Below are 21,241 nucleotides of genomic sequence, written 5' to 3'. Positions count from 1 at the left end.
TGCAAAATAGAGGATATAGGACAGTAGCAGGCTACTATTGCTGCTACTGCAGGGTGTCATGTAACATAGCTTACATGTTCTTACTCATGAGTCAAACACAAAAACTGTAGGTTTATGTGTTAAGTTTTTTTGAGGGTGAGTTGCTGCATCTTCAGTCAAGAGTTATCAAAGCATCATTGAGCAGTTTTTTTTCATAGACAAAATAACTAATATAAGTGGCTTATTTTGTATGTAATCAGGTCTGAGAAGTAGGTGTGTGTATGCTATACGCACACACACATACACACACCTCAAAAGCAACAGTAGTGGAAGAATGTGCTTTAATGAAAGACAAATAAAATCCTCAAATAACACTCATTATCATTACACGGCTAAGATTCCCTATAGATTTACCAAAATCCTAAGAGAATGACTGCAGTTTTGTGTCATTCTTAATAGATTGATGAAATATCATCTTATAAAAACAAACATGGAGTGTGGAATTCTGGCATGGTCACTATGTCATCTAGTCAAAATGTCCCTGTAGAGCTGACACTGCCAATTCATAAAGAGCTAAATACTAGTTGTTTATGAAAGCCTTCATTATCCTTAATTGACCCAACAGACAAGTTGTTTTGTTGACATGATTCATTTGAGGTGAGACAAACTCTTGTGGGAGACAGTAGTTGATTTTCCAGTTCAGTTTAGTTCACCAGGTTTGTTTTAGCTAACTAGGATACACTGAAAGTCCCTTGAGGCATAACTTTCACTTCATATTGGAAGATTGCACTTCCCTTTAAGGATGATTTGTGTCTTCAAGTCCCAAACTGTGTTCGAACAACACTGTATGTATGTGACTGTCTATGTGTGCATGGTTTGATAGTAATGGGCTTAAGAACTAGTATACTGGGGGAAGTCTTGCACTGGTATTCCTCTGAGACAAAGTCACCTCCAGGGTCTCTGCATTATTGATGCCCTGCCTGCCCAGAGCGACCACAGCCTGCAGAGTACAACACTGAAAGAAATATGACACCTCACTACACACATACAGCTGTACTCCACACACTGGAGGCCTACTGCATGTCATTATCCATAGGAGCAAACCCATAATATACAGCATGATACAAAGAAACATGTACTGGAGACTCAAAAGCCACATTTAATGGCCATGAAGAACTTTCATGTCTTATAGTAATTAAACTGAACAGATTTTTACATTTTAAGAAACTGCAGACACTGTAATTGGGCAGCAACCAAATATGTATCCAACTTTACAACATTGTTTCTGGGGAAAAATGCATAACTCCACCCTGAGAGAGACAGAAAGACGAGTGTACTGTATGTGCCCACAGACACATAAACAGAGAGGACACCCAGCACGCTTTTTGGTGATACTTTACTTACACACAGTAGTTAGTTCAGTTAGTTTTCCACATCGAATTATTCCAATGAAGACTGTTTTTCAGGACTATCTATCGTAGAAATAGTGTGGCAGAATAAGGCAGACTACTCCACCAAGCAACACAAAAAATTACAATTCAAAATTATCTATATGTCTGTCTGCTTTTCTCTTAGGATTAATCAGTTTGCATATCTACCATTTATTAGAATGATACTATAAAGCACAGTGAGTTATACTGTAACTTCCTATCAGTTCAGTGTCCATGGTGGCACTGTGCTCTGTACAGTTTTGTACAACTTGAAAATGCAAAGTAGTGAGTATTCCGGACAGCTGTTAACAGCCTGTCTTGGCACTGTCTACAATATTGGCTGGCTGCACTTAAAAATGGGCCAGCTACAAGCACAAAAAATCTCAAACTTCCTCACTCATTCACTCATTGTCAATTTCCCAAACAACATACTTTATGATTAGTCACTCAATTCATTCCACTATTAAGTTGCGAGTACATCATGTGGGTTAGTAGCTCAATATCTGTCATTTAAACCCCAAGAGAACCAAGTTCATTAATGAATCATTCTTCCACCACCTATTTTTAAATGCAAATAATCAAACTTCCCCCACAACACTGGCAGAAACTTTCACTTGCACTGAGAGACAGAAGTTTAAAGGTGTCAACACTAGATTAATATCTCTGTAAGATATTTTAAGTGCAAGCACATATGAAAGGCTAGAAGAGGTATATATGTATGTATGTTGGCCAACAGTTAACATCTCCCCATGCTGTGTACTATAACAGAGTGACAGTATTGGTGCCAGAGTGGTTAGCGAGGGATCAAGCTGGTAATACAGGCCAGCCTGTCAAACACCGAGCCAAATCCTGCAGCCTCTTGACATGGAGACCCTCCAAATATCTGCCACACCTACACATACTGAGCCAGAGCTAGACTGTCAATTCCCCAGAGTCTCATACAGGAGCTATGGAGCCAGAACAACATCCCACTGTCACTATAAGTTAAAGACACACACAAATGAAGCTTTCTGAATTTTGGGATAAGTTGCGTGCTTGGATAAACCTCTGCAATCGTCACTGTTGCTGTGTGATCTGCTTGAGTAAGGGATTTGTAGTCTCTAAACCCTGTTTCTCCAGGACTACAACTGCACATATCAACCCTCGTGATAAGTACAACGTGGAAAGCTAAGCATCTGGTCTGGATAAAAAAAAAAACAGGTTGGAGTGTGTGTGTGCATGTGTGTGTGTGTGTGTGTACGCACAGGCCAGACATGCTGCCTCATGGCTCAGCATGAGCTGGAACTGCTGCTGTGATGAAGGTCTCACTAACAAATTAAAACAGACATTATCACATGAGGCTCTCATTGAGTAGTTTCATAATGATACATCATTAAGCCAATCAAAGAGTAAACCTTCAGACAGGATATGCCAGTTATTACAAGGCTGCTGTTTGTCAGATAGTCTAAGAGGTAACATCAATTAGTGAATTATTAAACGCAAATGTGTTATACACGATAGAAATAACCACCGTGGGGAAGTCATGAGTGAGTAGAAGCTATTTAGATGCATTACCTAATAAATGAACAAAATGTAGGTTACTGTAGTTATGCATAATTGACATTAAAATGAACCTTTTATTGAGTCAGTAGAAAAAAGAAACCCTAACTCTACATGTGGACTGGACAATGAACTGTTGACGGCTCACAGTCTGTGTTAGCTAACAGTTAGCATGTTGGCTTGCATCCCAAAGTCACATTTTATTAGCATGTTTATTAGCAATCTGTCTGGAGTGCCAGGATAGGTAGCTTGTTTGGGCAGCTAGCCAGTCTCATCCCATCTGAGACAAGTGGTCATTAGCAACAGCAGGATGGCTTTACAAACACACACACACACACACACACACAAACACACACACACCTTGCACACATTTCCTGTCTTGAGCATCAAAAACTTCTGGGAATATAGAACGTGCAAATTAACATGCATGATTTGGCAACTGGGCTGCACTAAAGAGAAAATAGTTTAATTGTATATGCAATTGCAAGCATGAATGTATTTGCTATCATAAAGCTAATGAAAATGAAATAAACTGTAAGACATTCTGGCTCGTATAACATGCTATGATACATTATTGGTGTATATAGTAAATTGTGATCCATCTGGATAATGCATACAAGCTTTTAAAGCTTGGTGGTTAGCACTATCAGGCAGCAAGCTGCTGATAAAAGCAGCATTATTCTGGCTAAGTTGCTCCCTGAGGTGGTCATGAGCAAGACACAGAATTCTATTGCTAAAGGGACACTGTCCTGTAGTTGATCCTGTGGTCAGAAGAAACCAAAAGGAAAATATCCTAGAGAGTTTGACAACGACTCTATCCAATGTTTATCAGTAAAAATCTACTGACAGCAGGAGCAGAGGGTGAGAGTGTCATGTTACTGAAAGGACATTTTAGTCTGAGACCCCTGAGGGAGACGTCCCATCTGCTCAGCCTTGGACTGGACACAGGAACAGTCAGATTTGGTGCAGATGTGATATCTGCACCAAATAACTGAATTATATGTGAAATATCTGAATTCTATGGTGAGCATTACAGTAAAATCATATGTAGATTGACAACTTTCTTTAAATGTCTGTCACCATCTCTTTACATTATGCCCTTTATATTATCCATTATTCATTGCTAGTGCATCTTTTACTTTGTATCCTTACAAGGTTTAGTCATAATTTATTAAAAACAATGACAACTGCAGACATGTTGGTGCCAACATACTACAATCTAGTATAACAAAAATTAAATAAAGACAGGAATAAGAGAACAATTAACTAATTTTATCATTTTGGATATGCTACTTTGAAGGTATTGCTATTAAAACATTCACATATATAAAAGAACCACACCAACAATCACAACAATAACTGAGCAGCAGAAATAAATCCCTGTAATTTTTAACCTGCAAAGCAAAGACAACAGTTTATACTTGATCAGTGTCCAACATCAGCTACAAAATCCTGCAAACGGCACCGACAGTCTGAACGCGTAGTCCCTGCACGTTAAAGCCTGCTGGTTCAGTAAAACTGGTTGAGCATTTCTCTTTGTCTACTTATAGAGGCAGCAGTCAGCAAAATTTCGGCACACTTTTGTTTATTATTTCATAAGCACAGAGGTTATGCTTGCCAGATGGGACCTCTGAAAGAGCCAAGAGAAACACAGTGCACATAGTGAATCACCAAGAACAGACAACCCGCAGTGGAGATGTCACGACACACACGGCTCTTTCACCGACTGCAGATGTGGAACACAGTGTGGTCACAGAGTGTTTTCTAAGGTTTGTGTTTATGTTTGTGTGTATGTGGAGGAGGAGGAGGAGGTGAGATCTAAATGTAGAACAAACATCATTATGTGCTACTTACTGTGTGCTGTTTAAATAGAAAGATAATGTCAAAGCTCGTGTTAACAAATGGTAAAGCTACAACTCCGATCCACATCAGCAGCTATGGAAACAGGGTTAACTTCAGTCAGTCAGGAAATGCACACGAGTTTAACAGGTGGCAGGCAGCTCAGACTGTCATCTCATCTGTGGATGCTGAGCACACAGGACGGGGTGCTGGGTGTCATGTTTTGGAATGTAAAATATGAGGAGAGAGGATGTTTACCTGACTGATATAATCTGCATTTGCAAGGGAAAACAGAAATTCAATGTCATTGCTTTAGACAATTTAGACACAGTGATAATTAGATATGGGTGTTGAGACAGTGCACCATCCTCGCCACATCTGCGCCGCAACTGCTGAGCACAAAATTATCTCATGTGGCCAGTAAAAAGTTCTCTAATAGCTCCACACACAACCCCTACATCCTACAATGAAGGCTAATTTAATCCATCTCCTTCATGTGCCCACTGTCTGCCTCCAGCATGGTATGACTCCAGACATGATTCAAACACCGCCTAAGAAATGTATTTCCAAACCAAACAATCAAACCCTGATACTGACCAGCAGTAGTAGACTAGGTTTCTGGAAAAAAAAGAAAAATAAGTCCCTGGAAATTTGATCCATCACAACCAAGCCACAGAGTCCACCCATTGCCCCATTTCTCACAAACTAAATATAGAAACACGTATAATTACAGTACATTGGTGATATATTGAGAGTATTTAAAATAAATATAGCATTTTGTGAAGAGAATGGATAGCCTACATTTACATTTTAGTTTGTAAGACACTATAATTAATTTATTAAGTCAACTCAGTCAAGTTATGCAGCTCGTTATGCCATTTAAGGTAGAAGATACTAGTGTAAAGCTGGAGGAGGTTGAAAGACAGTTTGCAGATCCACTACAGAAAACACAAACACACACACACACACAGATAAACTGCACGGAAGAGCAGCCTGTACGCCATGAGCAAATACCTATCCAGGAAAAACTTACAGTAGCTGCTGTATTTTGACATTCCTGCACTTGCATTCCTTCGCTGTGAGCACTTGAGGGCTTGAAGGCATTGACCCTGACGTGATTTGAACACGCAACCTTCTGATCTGGAGTCAGACGCGCTACCGTTGCGCCACAAGGTCATATCCCTGCAGTTCACAATTTCCATCTCCAACCTGCACTCAAGTCTCCACCCATTTGAAGTCTATATCCAAAATTAGAAAAATGTTATTGTCATCTTTGTGAGAGACAGGAAGATCTAGTCAGGTAACTGCACTTGTGCTGTGAAAATGTTATGTGCAATGAATACCACAGCTGGAATTTATTTCTCTCACTCAAGACAAACTGAAATTCTCTTGCTTCTTGGCACTATATATAAAACTGTTTAGTAAAGAATATAGAAACTAAATTGTAAAAGTATATTTAGAATAAGTAATAAAGTCAGAATGACACATTTGATACTGTATATCAAAAAGGAAAATGTGAAATACTAAAAAATAAATCTTGCAGTGGGGATAAAGGTGTGTAAGTGTAGAGACATTGAGTTTCAATCCACATATAGCCATTCACCTCTTAACTGTCTATGTGTTGTCAAAATGATGTGTTAATGTTAATCATCTAAAAAACATCAACTGAGATCATGTCGCACCGGTGGTAGATATCATGTTGTGAATTAAATTGATTTTATGATAACTGGCTTTGAGGTGTGCAATGGAAACATGTTCCAATTTGAGATATTTTAACACAATACACTGTATTTTACAAGTTGTGACAGGAACTTCCAAACTTTTGAATCTTTGCCAAGAAAAAAAAACACACAGAGACAGACACAGTGAAGAGGCAGAGAGAAAGAGAGTTGATGAAAGCCACTTTCCAAAGGAACAGTGGGGCAAACATCCAAAATCCACAAACACTGACGTCTAAAACTCCGAGCCACAGAGTTACAGTAAAGTGATGGTCTCAAAAATATATGAGATGTAAACAAAGGGAAAGAAAGCTGTCTATAAAGACAAGGAAAAGGAGAAATAAAGTCCAGATGTGTGTCTGTATTTGGAATGAGATGGGCCCTGTTTTTCCTTGTGCACTGTGTTTATGTCTCACCGATCTTCAAACTTAGCTCTGCTCTCTAACAACGTCCATTAGCTGGTGATAATAAGTGATTGTTTGGACAAGAACTGACAAAGTAAAGTGGAGGAAGAAGCACCGTGCATGTGGGGACGCTCATATTCCTATATAAGCCTGGAAGTAACAGCTCTATTTACAGTGATCAGTCTCTAGAGGATCTGGATCAGTGTTTGTGTTTGCATGACTGCTGGAAGAGGAAATATGCAGGGCACTTGGAGAAGGCTGCGGTTTTGCTAAGGACAATATTGCAAAGGAGGAATGATGAGAGAATGATCAGCCGCAGTAAACCACTTAGGTAAAGAAACAGTGAAAATTAAAACATCCACACAAATTAAACTGTTGTCCCAGGATGCATAAATACTGCCTCACCAAGTCAATCTGATTCTTCATGATAATTAATTCATCATAGATCAGTGCTTCACACCCTCAGACGGTGTTACAAAGGCACTGCATATACAGCACTGAACAGTAACATGCAGTGGCCCTCTTCACTTGGCTGATTTCCATTTGTTTTCCTCTTAGCAGACCAGATTATGTAATATGAGAAGTCTTCTGCATCAGCTGAGCCTGGTGCTCCACATCACAGACAAGCATGACCTCTTACTCAGACAGTCAAAGCAGTCAAACCTGTCTAGTCAATAAAGGAAAGCAAGCAAAAGCATCATAGAGAGAATCAGAGAATCAGTCCAGTATAGTACAGTGACACATGTCACACTTAACACTTGTGCATAGTGAAGAGGTGCTAAAACAGGTTTGGAGTTCAGATAACCCAGACTAGCTATGTTTAGTCTCATATCCGCAATCCACCTCCTCCATTGAGTGATGGAGGAGTTTGCTCTGGAGCTGTGGAAATGCTCATTGACCCTGAACAGGAAACAGGCAACACATAGGATAAAGTACTTGAGGCTGAAGAGAGGCAACATCAGTGGGAAACCTGCATGTTGGTTGGTGTAAGTGAGGTGAGAGAGGAAAGCAGGAAAGGAGGGGCACAGTGAAGAGTGGAAGTGAGACAGAGAGAAAGAAAAAGGGATCAAGGACAAAGGATGTGTTTAGTGGTTCAGATCGACAGAGTAAACTGTGAAAGAGGAAAAAAGAGAGTAACTGCAATGCAACTATAATATTTGCAACACAACAGGAGAATATCTGATTTTACAGTTGGGTTACTCGCAGATTGTGTTGTGTTTTAAACAGCACGAGGAGGATGATTCAAAGCTATCTGAGATTCAGGTGAAAAAGTTTAACAACAAAAAACTGTCTCACTATCCTGTAAATAACCTTCAGCGCACAAAACCAATGGTGCACTACATTTAATTTAGTGAAATACATAAAAACTGCTGGCTCTCTGGAGAGCACATACTTTAATCACCACTGATAAACTTTTAACTCTGTAAATACTTTGTTTATAGCTTGACTTCTGGGCTTGATTTTCTAACAAACAGCATGTAAATACAATGCTGTTAAGCAGCCAACTAGAAAGTAAGCAAAGTCAGAGCTGCCTTCCAGCACACAAACACTTACACCCAAAGCAACCAGGAAGGTGGAACTCTAAGATCAGGCTGGACATTAAAATGTAATCAAAATGCGTCATCCTGTATTTCTCTATATTTCTCTAGATGTCTCACAATCAAACAAACACACAGGAAGATGGATGAAAACGTCACTGGCAGAGTTAATCACGCAAACTCTGCTCTCGTGTACAATTTTATGTAAGAATGACAACTTTAGCCAATAAATTCAAAAGAAAACTGAGCTATGATGTGTTACAAAGATTTTGTGATGCAGTGGTAGCATATCTGACTCAAGATCAAAAGACTATATTCTCAAATCATGTTGAGGTCAGTGCAGTGGAGCAATGCCTCCACAGATCAAAGCTCCACTCCAGGGTTTTAACATGACTGGGCTTATTTCTTCTATCTGGAGAGAGCCTCATCTGAATCAAACTGAACAACCGGCTGGTCTCATTCTTTCCCAACATAACTTCATCTCTGGTTTTAGAGGTGTCTCATATCATTTCTATGATGTGTGTGCTGATGGAATACTCATCCATCAGCACCTCAATTTATGATATCTTCCTGGCTAATAATCTACCTAATGCTCTGTTTTGTCTGTTTAAGCAAAGGTGCCATTTATCACTTGTGCATGATTGTGTTTATTTTGCTCGTGTTGTTATTATGTAAAGTACATCACACAGCTTAAATCATTACCATGGCAAAACTATTCACTGTTCTCCTATAGTGCGGACTACTGTGGTATGATAATGAATAGGCTTCCATTTACTTTGCAAACATTAAGCAATGCTTTTTAATCTTTCATTAATCCAGACAAAGCTTTGCTGAGAACAAGTACTCCTTTGAAGTGCTTCTGTGCGTTACCCTATACTCTGTTTGCATCTTGATGATGCCCAGTATAACTACAGTCCTCTCCTCAGCAGCTTCACTGGGACAGCGAGGAGTTCTATAGATATTCATTATTGATTAAAAATCAGATTCATATTCAGAAAATAGTTAACAGGTGGTGGTTGGACAGACTGGATTTGTGCCATCCATGAAAACGTGTCATAATTCTGACATAAGGAACTTAATAAATCTTAAGTGGAGATGATGTGTCCTTGACACACAGGGCCAATGTGACACAGCTACTGAATTCAATCCAGTTTTACTTCAGCCTCGGTTTGAGATGCTAAGAAATGCAACTTGACAAGCACACATCATATAGTCTGCTCAGATTTATTGAGATCATAAGGAATTACAGGATAATTATCTCAGGGTTATGACATCTTTTCCTAGACTCATGAGAAATTGTCATTAATGTGAGATTAGCTTTTTTTTTCTATTCCAGATGAATGCAATTAGCTTCTGTATCTTAATGTGTCCCTAGTGTCAACTCCAAGAGCACACACAGCACAGAATGCATAAAGCCACATAGCCATCCGGCTGTTTTTCTGCTCACTGTCTTGAAGCTTGGCAGCGTAAGTTGCATTCAAATCCAAAAGCTGACGGAGACGCCTGCTCACACACACGGCAGTCTGTTAGTGCAGCCCAGTTCTTCTTAGTGTCACTGAAACAGACTTCCTGCACTGTGACTAAATGCTGGAAGACTGTGGTGAAATCCTGAAGTTTTCTTAAAGTCATATCTTTGCAGTCCGAGATTATTCATAGCTGAGAGACAGTGATGCCTCACAGGCAAAAATCTGGATATACTGTATGTCTTCACCATGCAAGACGAACTGTACATTTGTCCTTTCATTTATAGGCAAATCTTGGTGCATATGAATGCAGCTGCACATGTATCCATTTGTCAGCACATGCATCTGCATCCATGTATGCCAGCAAGGGTTCGAACAGGCCTTGTCACCTACAGTGAGACTCTGCAGATGACTTTGAACACTAATACAACAGTAACACACTTAAATTGTCATCACCATGAGTCAAATCTCCTCTCTAGACCTACTGAAAATAAACCCATAAATCATTGTGTCCAAATCTGTTTATCATCCAGGAAAACACTGGGTTTTAGAGAACCTTATAATTCCAGCCACCATCAATCTAGCTGGATTAAAAACAAAAAAAAACTTTCCCTCTGTCCAAAATTGTGTAAAGTGTCAAAAAGAGGTAAACCCCTAACCTCAAAAAAGGATGAGTCTTCCGTGTGTTTCTATCTTCCCACATTGCCCTTCTAATGGCAACTGAGTCTTCCAAACATAATAAGATTATATTTAACTTTCAGGGTACCCACCCACAACTAATAAAGTGCCTTTGAAAAGAGAGGCAGAGGAGAAGAGAAGCCATTCAAGACATGCACTAAGAAGGGGGTTTTGCATGTATGGTAAAGCACAGACATGGTGTGTTGGCATGGGTTTAATTATCTCTCTACAGGAGCACCAGCTGGAAAGTTTCAGAAGTGAAACAGTGAACAATATTGAGTATGTCGTGTCTCCAGGCTGCAACTGTTATGCCACTGTTCCTCTTACTTTCACTACTACTACTACTACTGCTCTCTCCCACTTTCTCCTTTCTGTTAATGGACCAACCATGTAACCATCAAAACCTCGGAATGTAGCGCACCACTTTATTCTCATGTTTCAACATGATCCGCCGTCATGCTCTTTGCTTTTATCTCTTAACATCTTTCAAAATGCGTCTGATGTGCCCTCAACATTAAATGTGAATGTATCATCAGAAAGTGAGTGAGAATTGGTGGGTATGAACATCTTAACCCTTTGATACACAACATGGGTCAAAAGTGACCTGACTGAGTTTTTATTTTCTATTTCTTTGCAACAAATTAATTTCATCATTCAGTATTCCAGGTATTCCTCAATTAACTTGTTTTTGATCATCACAAATCCTTATTCTCATTTTTCCTTTCTTACTTTTTGAATAAAAATAATTTTTGTATCACTACATTTCTAATGCGCAACATGAGTCAAAAATGACCAGTATTCATTCCCTACGTAATGTCATGCATGGCTGAGTGTTTCTTTGTTGTATCTTTGAAATAAATGTACTTTATCATTTAATATTCCAGGTATTCAGTAGATGTCTTGTTTTTGATTACTACAAATTTAAATGTTTCCTTTCTTTATTTCCTTACTTTATGAACAAAAATAGTTTTTGTATTTCTACATCTATTTTACACTTTTGGGTCAAAAATGGGCCATATGTGGAATCTGATAGGAACTTCTGATATTTGGAAATGTTTGCACTTAGGAACATATTTACTGCAGACAACTATTCACCTGCCACACATTTCACAACTCAACACGGCTGCTTTTACACATCTGATGCACATAAGTCTTATTTTACACATTATTTTTCATATTTAACATGCAAGGACATCCATCATAGCAAAATGTTTACTTATTTCTTCTCAAAACATTATTAGCTATGTTATTATGTTATTATTAGTTAACATTATTAGAGCAAACCTCAAATCCTTCTCCTTGCATACTGCTCCTTCTCAGCCTCTCCCTCTGCAGTCTCAGAAATGACTACATTTGTGCTGTTTCCCACACTCACACCATGCCCTGATCATGTTCCTGATCATCATGGAGGTGGCCCATGGTGCTTTGGTACGATGTGCTGGATGTTGCCACCCTCAATGCCTACACCAACTTCACTGCACAACACCCTGATTACATGGGTGGTGTGACCAATGCACGCTGGCTATTCATCAAGGAGCTGGGCAAAGAGTTTGTCATGCCACATATGAGGAGGCTCATGGAGGGCACACCCCACCTCCAAAAGCATATTACAGAGGCAATGGGAAGATGTAGGATAAAAAAACAAAACGCAGCCACCACTCAGCCACAGGAGGACATTAGACAGGAGGACCGAGTGAAGAGGAAGAGGTGCAAGATCTGCCCAGCTGCCAAAGACAGAATAGTCAGCAGCTGGTGTTCCCAGTACACCAGGCCTGTGTGCAGGGAGCACCAACATGTAATTGTCATTTGTGAGGCATATAAGCATTGAGATGGCAATTTGCGCTCTACTCGTGTGATTTTTTTTCATCAGTTTTATTTTCTTTTATTCAGTCACATTCACCACAGTTGACTACAGTTACACTACAGATACACTACAGTTCAATATCAGTGTTACTGGTTATGGTTGATATGTGTATGTTATATGTGACAAAGTGACAAATAGATATATTTTGAATATTAAATGTATTATTGTTTGGTCTAAATCACTGCTAAAATAATTATTTAAAAAAATATATCATTACAGTATGTACAGTCTATTTTTTTAAAATTACATTTGCATACATGGATCATGGATAACTTGATGTAATAATACAAAAACTAATTTTGTTCATAAAGTAAGAAAGGAAAAATGAAAATAAATTATTTATGTTAAGCAAAAACAAGATATTTAATGAATACTTGGAAAATTAAATGATGAAATAAATTAATTTCAAAAGATATAGCAAAGAAACACTCAGCAATGCATAAAATAACACGGGAAATGAATATATTTAGAAGGGGTTTGCATAGCTTGTGCATCAAAGGGTTAAAAGGATCTTGCAAGACTGTGCTTGAGATCACCTCTAAATAGATAGACTTTTTCATTGTGAGCAGCAAGAAAAAACACACTTGAAAGTATACAAGGAAATAAGGGTGATAGCCACAGAGCGAGTTGGAGAAGGAGGAGGAAAAAAAGAGACAGAGGAAGAAAAAATAACATATCAGTAATAACATGTCAGTGGGAACGGTAGAAAAGGAGGACAAAAGAAAAAAGGGTGGGAATAGAAGACAACAAGGGAGAGGTGAAGAGAGAAGAGGGAAGTTGAGAGAGAATAAAAAGATGTTGAGAGAAAGCACCAGAGGCTGTGCTGCAAGGTTAAATCTAATGAGCTCAGTGTTTATTGATGAGTGAATTAGGGACACAATTACGCTGGGGAGAATAGGAATTTTCACGCACGTGAATACATACATGCACACACACACATTCACTATAGGTAATTTCAGGCCCTGCTGATGCTTGAAACAAGATCGTAACGTAAAGAAACTGCCATACATCTCATTCTCCTTGCCTGCGCATGAAGACAGTGTACCACTAAGCTGAAAATAACCCACAGAGTCAAACCAGCTCAGAACTACCAGTGTGAAGAACATGTACATGAATTTTACTTTTATTGTGCTGCACAAACATACTTCAGTCCAACCCACATTTCAACAGCAATGAACAAATGCAACAGGTGCGCCACTGACTGAGCTGGACAGACAGTCAGCGTACCAATTTTGCTGTGGTTCAGTCTGAGATGCAAGGTGATAAGACAAGTGGCAATGTATCTGTTTGACTCCCTTTAACCCCCTCGCTGTTCCATCACCCCGCCTCCCCCTCCGCCCAGTGCTTTCACTGAGCCTGCTCTCATTAAAGTCAGTGAGTGATGGAGGAGAGCCCCATCAATCTCTCTTTAGGACCACCAGGGTTGAAGGCGGAGTGCAAGAGTACAGCTTCTGGAGAGGGAAAATGGCATGGGTCCATATGAGTCTCAGGGTGGTGGTGGCTAAGAGTAAAAGTGGAAATGATGGCAGAGTCATGCATTCTTTTCATGAAGATGAAGAGGTGCAGACCTACTGTAAACAGCACTGGGTGGGGCTATGTGTTTACCTCAAACTTAAAATGTGCTGCCAGATGCAAACCAAAGCAGGGTATTTTTCAATCGATTCCTGGCCAATGCAGAAACCAGACACCTCCTTTTTGGAGGACTTGTTTTGAATCTAAAGGATAAACAACGTGATTTTCGTGCTATTTTAACAAACACAGACAGACTGCCAAAAACAAGGCCTAAACAAGACCTTGTAGCGCAACGGTAGCGCGTCTGACTCCAGATCAGAAGGTTGCGTGTTCAAATCACGTCAAGGTCAAGGGAATTCAACCGAGACAACTCATTGCTTTACATCTGAAGACTAGTTTCTGAAACTAAGCTGATGATTACACAGGGATTATGTAGTATTGCTAAACCCAGCTCCTCAGAGGATTGTTTGCCAATCTGACTGTCGTAAGGATCAATATGTAGTGGAAGCTCATGTGCTCCTTGACTGCAAAATTGAGCTTAAGAAAGCAGATTCTGTTTGGTTTTGGCAAATAATGAATATAAAAGGAAGACCTAGACTTAGCCCTGGATCAACAGCGAACTGAAGGGGCAAGTTGCAGTTTTTCTTGAGAACGCTGTGGGCAACACACTGCGAAGAGGTGTGTCTGGTGGAGGATGTTTACATAGCCTTGCTTTGTAGATGTATTCAAATTCATCAGTACACAAGTGGATGCGCGCACAAACACCTCAGAGGTCTTCTCCTGTCAGAGGTAAACCAGTCAGCGGGCTCTGTGGTGTAATGTGATCTAAGATATCCAACACCTACTGCCAGTCAGACTCCTGCAAAGAAAATCTCCTGGGCTCCTGCAGTACCAGTCACTTCCTTCAATAGCAGGGATGTAAAAACAAAGTAAACCTCCAGCACACTGATCATCAGAGGAAGCTGGTTTGAGTGGGTGGGCAGAAATGAACACATATACCCCACTGCTTTAATTATAGATTTTAGGGCAATCTTGAATGTTACTTATAAGTGAAAAAAGGTTTCAACTACAATCAATATTGATGGAGAAAAAAACCTGTTAATGCTTACAGTCAAGTTCTAAATGTTTAACTACAATATCCAGTATTTTTTCCAAGAATTTTAGAGGCACTTTGTACAAAATGATGCACAAAAAACAAACACACTGATTCAATGTCATGGTAGCTTATCTATCATAAACATTTTACAAGTTAGAAATAGCACTTTTCCTCTATCCTGGCAATACAAAAAAACAATCCCTCCAGTGTGCAATCAATTTTAATCTAATGCAGTAGGTGTATTTTCATTCCTTCACCCAAAGGCTGCAAATCAGCAGCTATCATTTCTGGTCGCCATCTTTTAGACCAGACGCTTTGGAAGATGTAAGGATCTGTTTGCAGGAAGCAGATGCTATTTGCAGGCTGTCTCCTTTCCTTGGGCATTACTGATCCCTAATCACAGGGTGTGAGATATCTGGCCTGTCAGTGGCAACTCGGCATCCTCACAGCCTCATAAAACAGATGAGCAGAAACCCATCTGTTATCAATGTACTGTAACTCTTACCCCAGCAGCAACATGCAACCCTACAATGATTCCTCATGACATTCAAGTCAGCCTTAAGTATTGAGGGAAGAAAATGATAGTACATGTTGAACAAGATAACTTTCACTACTCATTGTTGTTATGAGACAGAATATGACTGTCCTGCATGCTTCGTCGTAGCGACGTTTTTAAATACTGAAATAAGTGGTTGAGATTGGTCCAAAGGTGATGGAGATACTGTATCCAGAGTGTGAAACGCAAGCTGGAACCTAAATTCAAAAAGTCAATATTGGGTTTTAATGAATTCTGACCACACATAGTGGTCAAGACAAACATACAAACTCACTGTGACTGACTCTGATTTCACATTTAAATAGTTCCCATGTCTTTCAGCCACATTTCCTTAGTCTGTACCCAATGACCCCATTTCAAGGCCCAAGCAAAGACTAATCATCCCTAAACATGTTCTGTGACCAGAAAAAATGTCTGGGCAGGAAATTACTCTGCAAAGATAAATCCACAACTTTACATATTCATCAGTGAAATTCTCCCAGCAAAATCTCTATGTTGGCCACCCAAATCAGAGGAGCTGAATTTACCGCTCATTTGCACAACCACAGTGTCACACCAAGTTAAAAATTAAAAAAATGTGTATAATAACCCTCTCATGAGCTCACATCTTAGTGCTTTGGGATGAACTTTGTATCTTTTTAATAACCAACCTGCTGTCTTCTATATCTTGGACAGAACACCAGCACCTTTGTTTCTATCAGTCTGTTTACACTACAGGTACAAAGACAGGTGAATGCTGGCAATAATACATTTTTATAATGAAAACCAGTCAAAATAATTAGGTTATTTTCATGAATTTACCCAAATGTTTGTATTCCTGCTGACTTGTTTCTTGCAACCAACAGGCCACAACATAATCAATCAAAATACATGAAATCACTATCATTGTTAATCTGTCAAAGCAGATTGCATTGGGATATTTATCTTTCTAGTGGTGGAATTCCAGCAGCAAAGCAGTGACACAATGTCATTTCATTGTGTTTGATGCGGCTCTCTGTAGGTGTCCATGGGACAAACAACAAACCATTCATCTTGCTATTGCTCCTCTGGGTGCATGTCGATTCAAATCAAAGGCATCTCGGTCAACATGATAAAAAAGACTGAGTCATCTCTGAATCATTTTTTCTCGTGAAGAACTTGGTAGCCTTGGGCTGCGATCGCATAATTGTTCTTGTTGAAGAGCAATAAAGAACTAGTTCACTTACTCCAAAGGCCGCACACAATGGAACTACAGCCAAGGTCAAAATGCAATGCTCTGCTTTAATGTAATAGCAAATACGGTGAGTGACATCAGCACACTACAGCTGGAGGATATAAGCATGTCAAGAGAGTTTGCAGATTTCCGCCATTAATCTTTGTATCAGGGAATTTCAGCTGCTCATGTCAAGTCTCATTCATACTTTATAGGACTCCTGAGTGGGAACACATAAAAAACAGGCAGCTTTTGGAACTCAGCTCATAGTGATAATAATACCAATCTAAATTATCATTCATCAGAGTTAAGCCGCATTGAACTCCTGACTACTTTAGTATATTTCCACAACAGAAACTCTTGAATCAGTGCCCTGAGAACAGAGAAGAGCGATTCCCAGCAAGGGAAGTCCTAACTTTGATTTTAAAGACTTTAAGCTCCAGAGCACAAAACCTGCCAAAAACGTTTCTCCTGCGTTCATTAACTTCTCAAAGATAGGAATCCACTTTAGAATAGAAAACTTTTCCTATCACTTTGTTCATATACCACTGCTCAATTCAAAATAGATCAGTCCAAATGACAGCAATATCCTACAGTCCCGCCGGCGTCTAAGCCCTTCTACATCACGGATTTATTTTTCTCCTGTAGTCCTGAGCATGCCATATCCATTTCACAGCTCCGTCTGGGTGTTTTGAGAGGATATCTTGGTGGGCAGATGCTTGGAAAAATCCACACAAATACATTCATATAAATGCCAGTCACCACTATGCATAAAAAGTGGATATTTTTCACCCACGTTCCCTAAGGAATAGAGCAAAAGTACGTACATTTTCAATACTACAATCACAGGTGAATAATGTCTGTGTCAATGTGATATCCCTTCTCTGACACTGATGGACGGGTGTTTTTCAGAAAAACAGGTTTGTTTGCAGATGTGTTGGCAAAGCAGAGGCAAGTAAAGGAGGATCATATATCACAGAGAGGACAGATTATTTAGTTATTTGGTAAAGGAAATGCCAAAGTGCCCTCAGCTCGAGAGAATAGCAATGATTTAATTTGACAACATAATGGATTCCAGACCAGTAGGGAACGGTTTATGAGAACAATTATAGCTGATCAATAGATGCGCAGTTTGAATACTAGTCACCTCTTTTTGGCACAAGGCTCTTTTGAGTTAATCAGGGTAAACTGCATCCAGGGAACTGCTGTATCAACAGCATGAAAAATTAAGCTCATGCTGATAATGAACACTGAATACTGAATGAATAATGAATACTGAAATGTCCTAAAGCCAAACCCAGTTTAAAGTTAAAAATGGGGTTGAAGAACATCTTGAAATTAGATATTGTTCATCTTTTACTTACTATTTTAAGTCAAAAAATATGGATGGCCTTATAAAAAAGGCATTTCTATGGTCAGATCATTACTGAGTATTGATACTGAAGTACAATTATGTCACATAGATGCTCAAATACACAATTACTGATTAGGTTCAGTATAATTATAGTTCATCTACTAATATGAGATCAAGATGTAGGTTGAATAAAGCTTCGTGCAGCCACTGACTATATAGAACCATGTTTATTTACTTTACTCATTGAAAGATAGAGTCTGTGTGTGCGTGGTGCTCGAGGGTTCAAAGACCCAGAGTGCATTAGTGGGATCAAAAACCAATGACAGACAAAGCCACAGGACAGCTTTGATGTTGTATATGAATCTTTTTCTAAATCTTACGTGGCTTAATCAAATTACTGCAAGCCTTAATAAATACACAAAATAAAGCATATAAATCAATTAGCTATGAAATTATCATTCTAATCAACACTGTAATTGCTTTTCCCACCCAGTCTGTACAAAGACTTCTACTGGAGGGTAATTGCTCAAGCTGTTTTTCCAAACATCTGCCCTGCTTAAGTGCTCGTGTGCAAGGCTCTCAATCCCAAACAGAGACACTGCTGTATGGGAGAAACTGCACACAAGGAGAAAGCAGAAAGAGTTTTCCATGAGGAAATAATAAAATGTGGCATTATTATGTTGAAATAACTTAGGCTACTAAAATCTGCCAAAGCTCATTTAACTGGCCAAATTACACATGCTGTGGACTCATAATAGTATTTTATCCAAATTTAGATGTCAGTACTACTTGCAAAAGTAGAAGGCAACTAATAACCACTGGGAGACATTAAATTCTACCTGCATTTCTCCAGAGGACAAAAAGGGTGTTATGTAGGGAAAGCTAACACCAGTAATTAAGGCAAAAAGAAACATTAAAGAAAGTTGAGATGAGATACATATTTATCCAAGTAACACCTGGGACCTGCTACAACGGAGTGGGTAACAGTAACAGTCTCAACCATGTTCAACAGAGGTTCAGTTAGCTAAAGCTTGGCTAATACATATTTTTATGTTAACACAGAATCAAATGATTATGTGTAATGTCAAAAAAAGAGTCATTCACAGTGATAAACACAAAGATTTATCACCTAATTCCATAACTGTTAGCTCAAAGCAGGATTTCAGCATCTTTAGCTCATTGTTTCGCAGAAGCAACAGGCAGATGTTGACACAAACAAAGTTAACAGTTAGCTTGCTAGCTAGTGACGAAAGTCGACACCTAGCATGCTAAGAGCCAGATATTTTAGTAGTTTAGTAGTTGGTAGAGAACAAAACACACCTAAAGGGGAATAAACATTGGACTAACCTGTTTGAGGTGTCCAGAAACATAACGAAAACTGGTGCTCCATGTCTGCCGGTTGTGTAAATAGGCAGTTGTTTGCTAACAATTCAGCCATAGCAACTTTATAAAGCGATAACGTGTTAAGGCTGTCTGTCGGCTCATTTAGGAGTTGTTGTACACCCTTGTATACATAGAAAAATAATCATAGACCTTTTTTACAGCACACATTCTGACGTGTCATAGGAGGAAAAGCACAGGTGTAATTAATTACATTATTAGCTAACGGCTGCATTCCATTTAGGTGTTCTGTGGTATTGTGCGTGTTGGCTGACTATCATGGCTTATATATGATGCTCCTAAATGGAATAGACACATCGTTAAGGTTATTAGTTCCACCTGTGCCATTAAGTGCCACAAGTTATATTGCAGCTTTAAAAGTAAATATATTTTTTAACTTTTTTTGGTTTTTTAATTTATTAAAAAGTCACTCTTAATTTAGGGTTGTTCCCATTCACTTTGTTTTTCACATATGGTGTACCTTTTTTTAATGCACCATAGTTATGTGGACAGATAAAGCTGCCGCATTAATGAGCATGTAAGGTTTCATAATATAGTCTGAAGCAGCATTATAGAAATTACAGTTGCCATTATAGTGTTCCTGACCTGGAGCTTTAAAATCATATTTTTAGCACTGTAACAGGGATAGGCCTGTCTCCTCACCCATATATAATGTGAAAATAACCTTACATAAGGAATATAGGATATGCCCCCTCTGAAACCTGAAAGACAAGCGTTGATGGTGCTTTTTCTTAATTCTTTGACAAACACCCCGTGCTTGTGAGCTCTCTGTAAATGCAGTCGTGGCCGCAGAAATAAGCTGTTGACAAAACAGTGGATCACACCCAAGAGGGCCTGGCTTGGCCTGCATGTCGAAACACCGCAAACCACATAGCTGGCCTTTGCTACGACTTGCTCACAGTCAGATCCAGCTGGAGGCAGGAATTGTCATCTCACGGAGACGTGGGATGAGAAAAACAAAAGGAACAACTGGAAGCACTTCAGCATGCTGCTGTACACAAAACAAAAGGAAATACGCTTTGAATTGGTCTTATCCAAATCACTGTGCTGACCAAATCCACATATTTACCCCCCAAAATTCCCATAATTACCTCTTTCCAACAAACACACCATTTTTAGCCATGACTATGTCATCACATTGAACAATAAAAATGCTGTGAAGTAAATGTATACACTATATAGCTTTCCACACCATAGCTGTAGGGTTGTTAGTGGAGACCACTCAACTTCCTCGACTCTGTGGTCAGCTTTAACTTCAGTCCGTTCCATCAGCCAGTGTGCCAGCCAGTCGGTGAAGCATATTATATGAACTACCAACCATTGTCTTGCGGCTCTGAAACAACAGTAGACTGGAGTTTTAGTTTTACAAACAGGCGAGCTGCTCTGAGGGCAGAAATCATCTTGAGTTGGATGCTGATATGCAGAGCCAAAAAGATGACAGTTTTTCTTTTTTCTGGCTTAGTAGCATGAAAGCTGTCAGTAAAAAGTTAAGCGAGCAGGAAGCTTAGATCATAAAGTCTTATGTTCGTTCTTTCTGCTAACTGAACTGATGCAGATAGTGAAAAGTTATTAGATACCCTGACTGACCTTTCAAGTTGATGAATGGTCACAACAACATTATTATTCATATTTTTCAAACCATTCTTATTCACCAGCCTACAAAGCCAAGATTCCTTGA

The 21,241-nt window shown here is 39.2% G+C and overlaps 1 protein-coding gene and 2 non-coding genes across 10 annotated transcripts in view; 1 reads left to right on the top strand and 2 right to left on the bottom strand.

Moving 5' to 3' along the window:
- Positions 1-21,241, bottom strand: part of LOC122972572 (partitioning defective 3 homolog) — a 356,531-nt gene that overhangs the window by 316,885 nt on the left and 18,405 nt on the right. The window lies entirely within an intron of this gene.
- trnaw-cca lies at positions 5,892-5,963 on the bottom strand. The gene has a single exon. It is a non-coding gene; the product is annotated as a tRNA-Trp (tRNA).
- On the top strand, positions 14,243-14,314 carry trnaw-cca. The gene has a single exon. It is a non-coding gene; the product is annotated as a tRNA-Trp (tRNA).

This window comes from Thunnus albacares, chromosome 21 (assembly GCF_914725855.1).
Source record: "Thunnus albacares chromosome 21, fThuAlb1.1, whole genome shotgun sequence".
In the NCBI taxonomy this organism is placed as follows: Eukaryota; Metazoa; Chordata; class Actinopteri; order Scombriformes; family Scombridae; genus Thunnus; species Thunnus albacares.
Note: the sequence above shows the minus strand (reverse complement) of the source record. Positions and strands in the feature narration are given on the sequence as shown.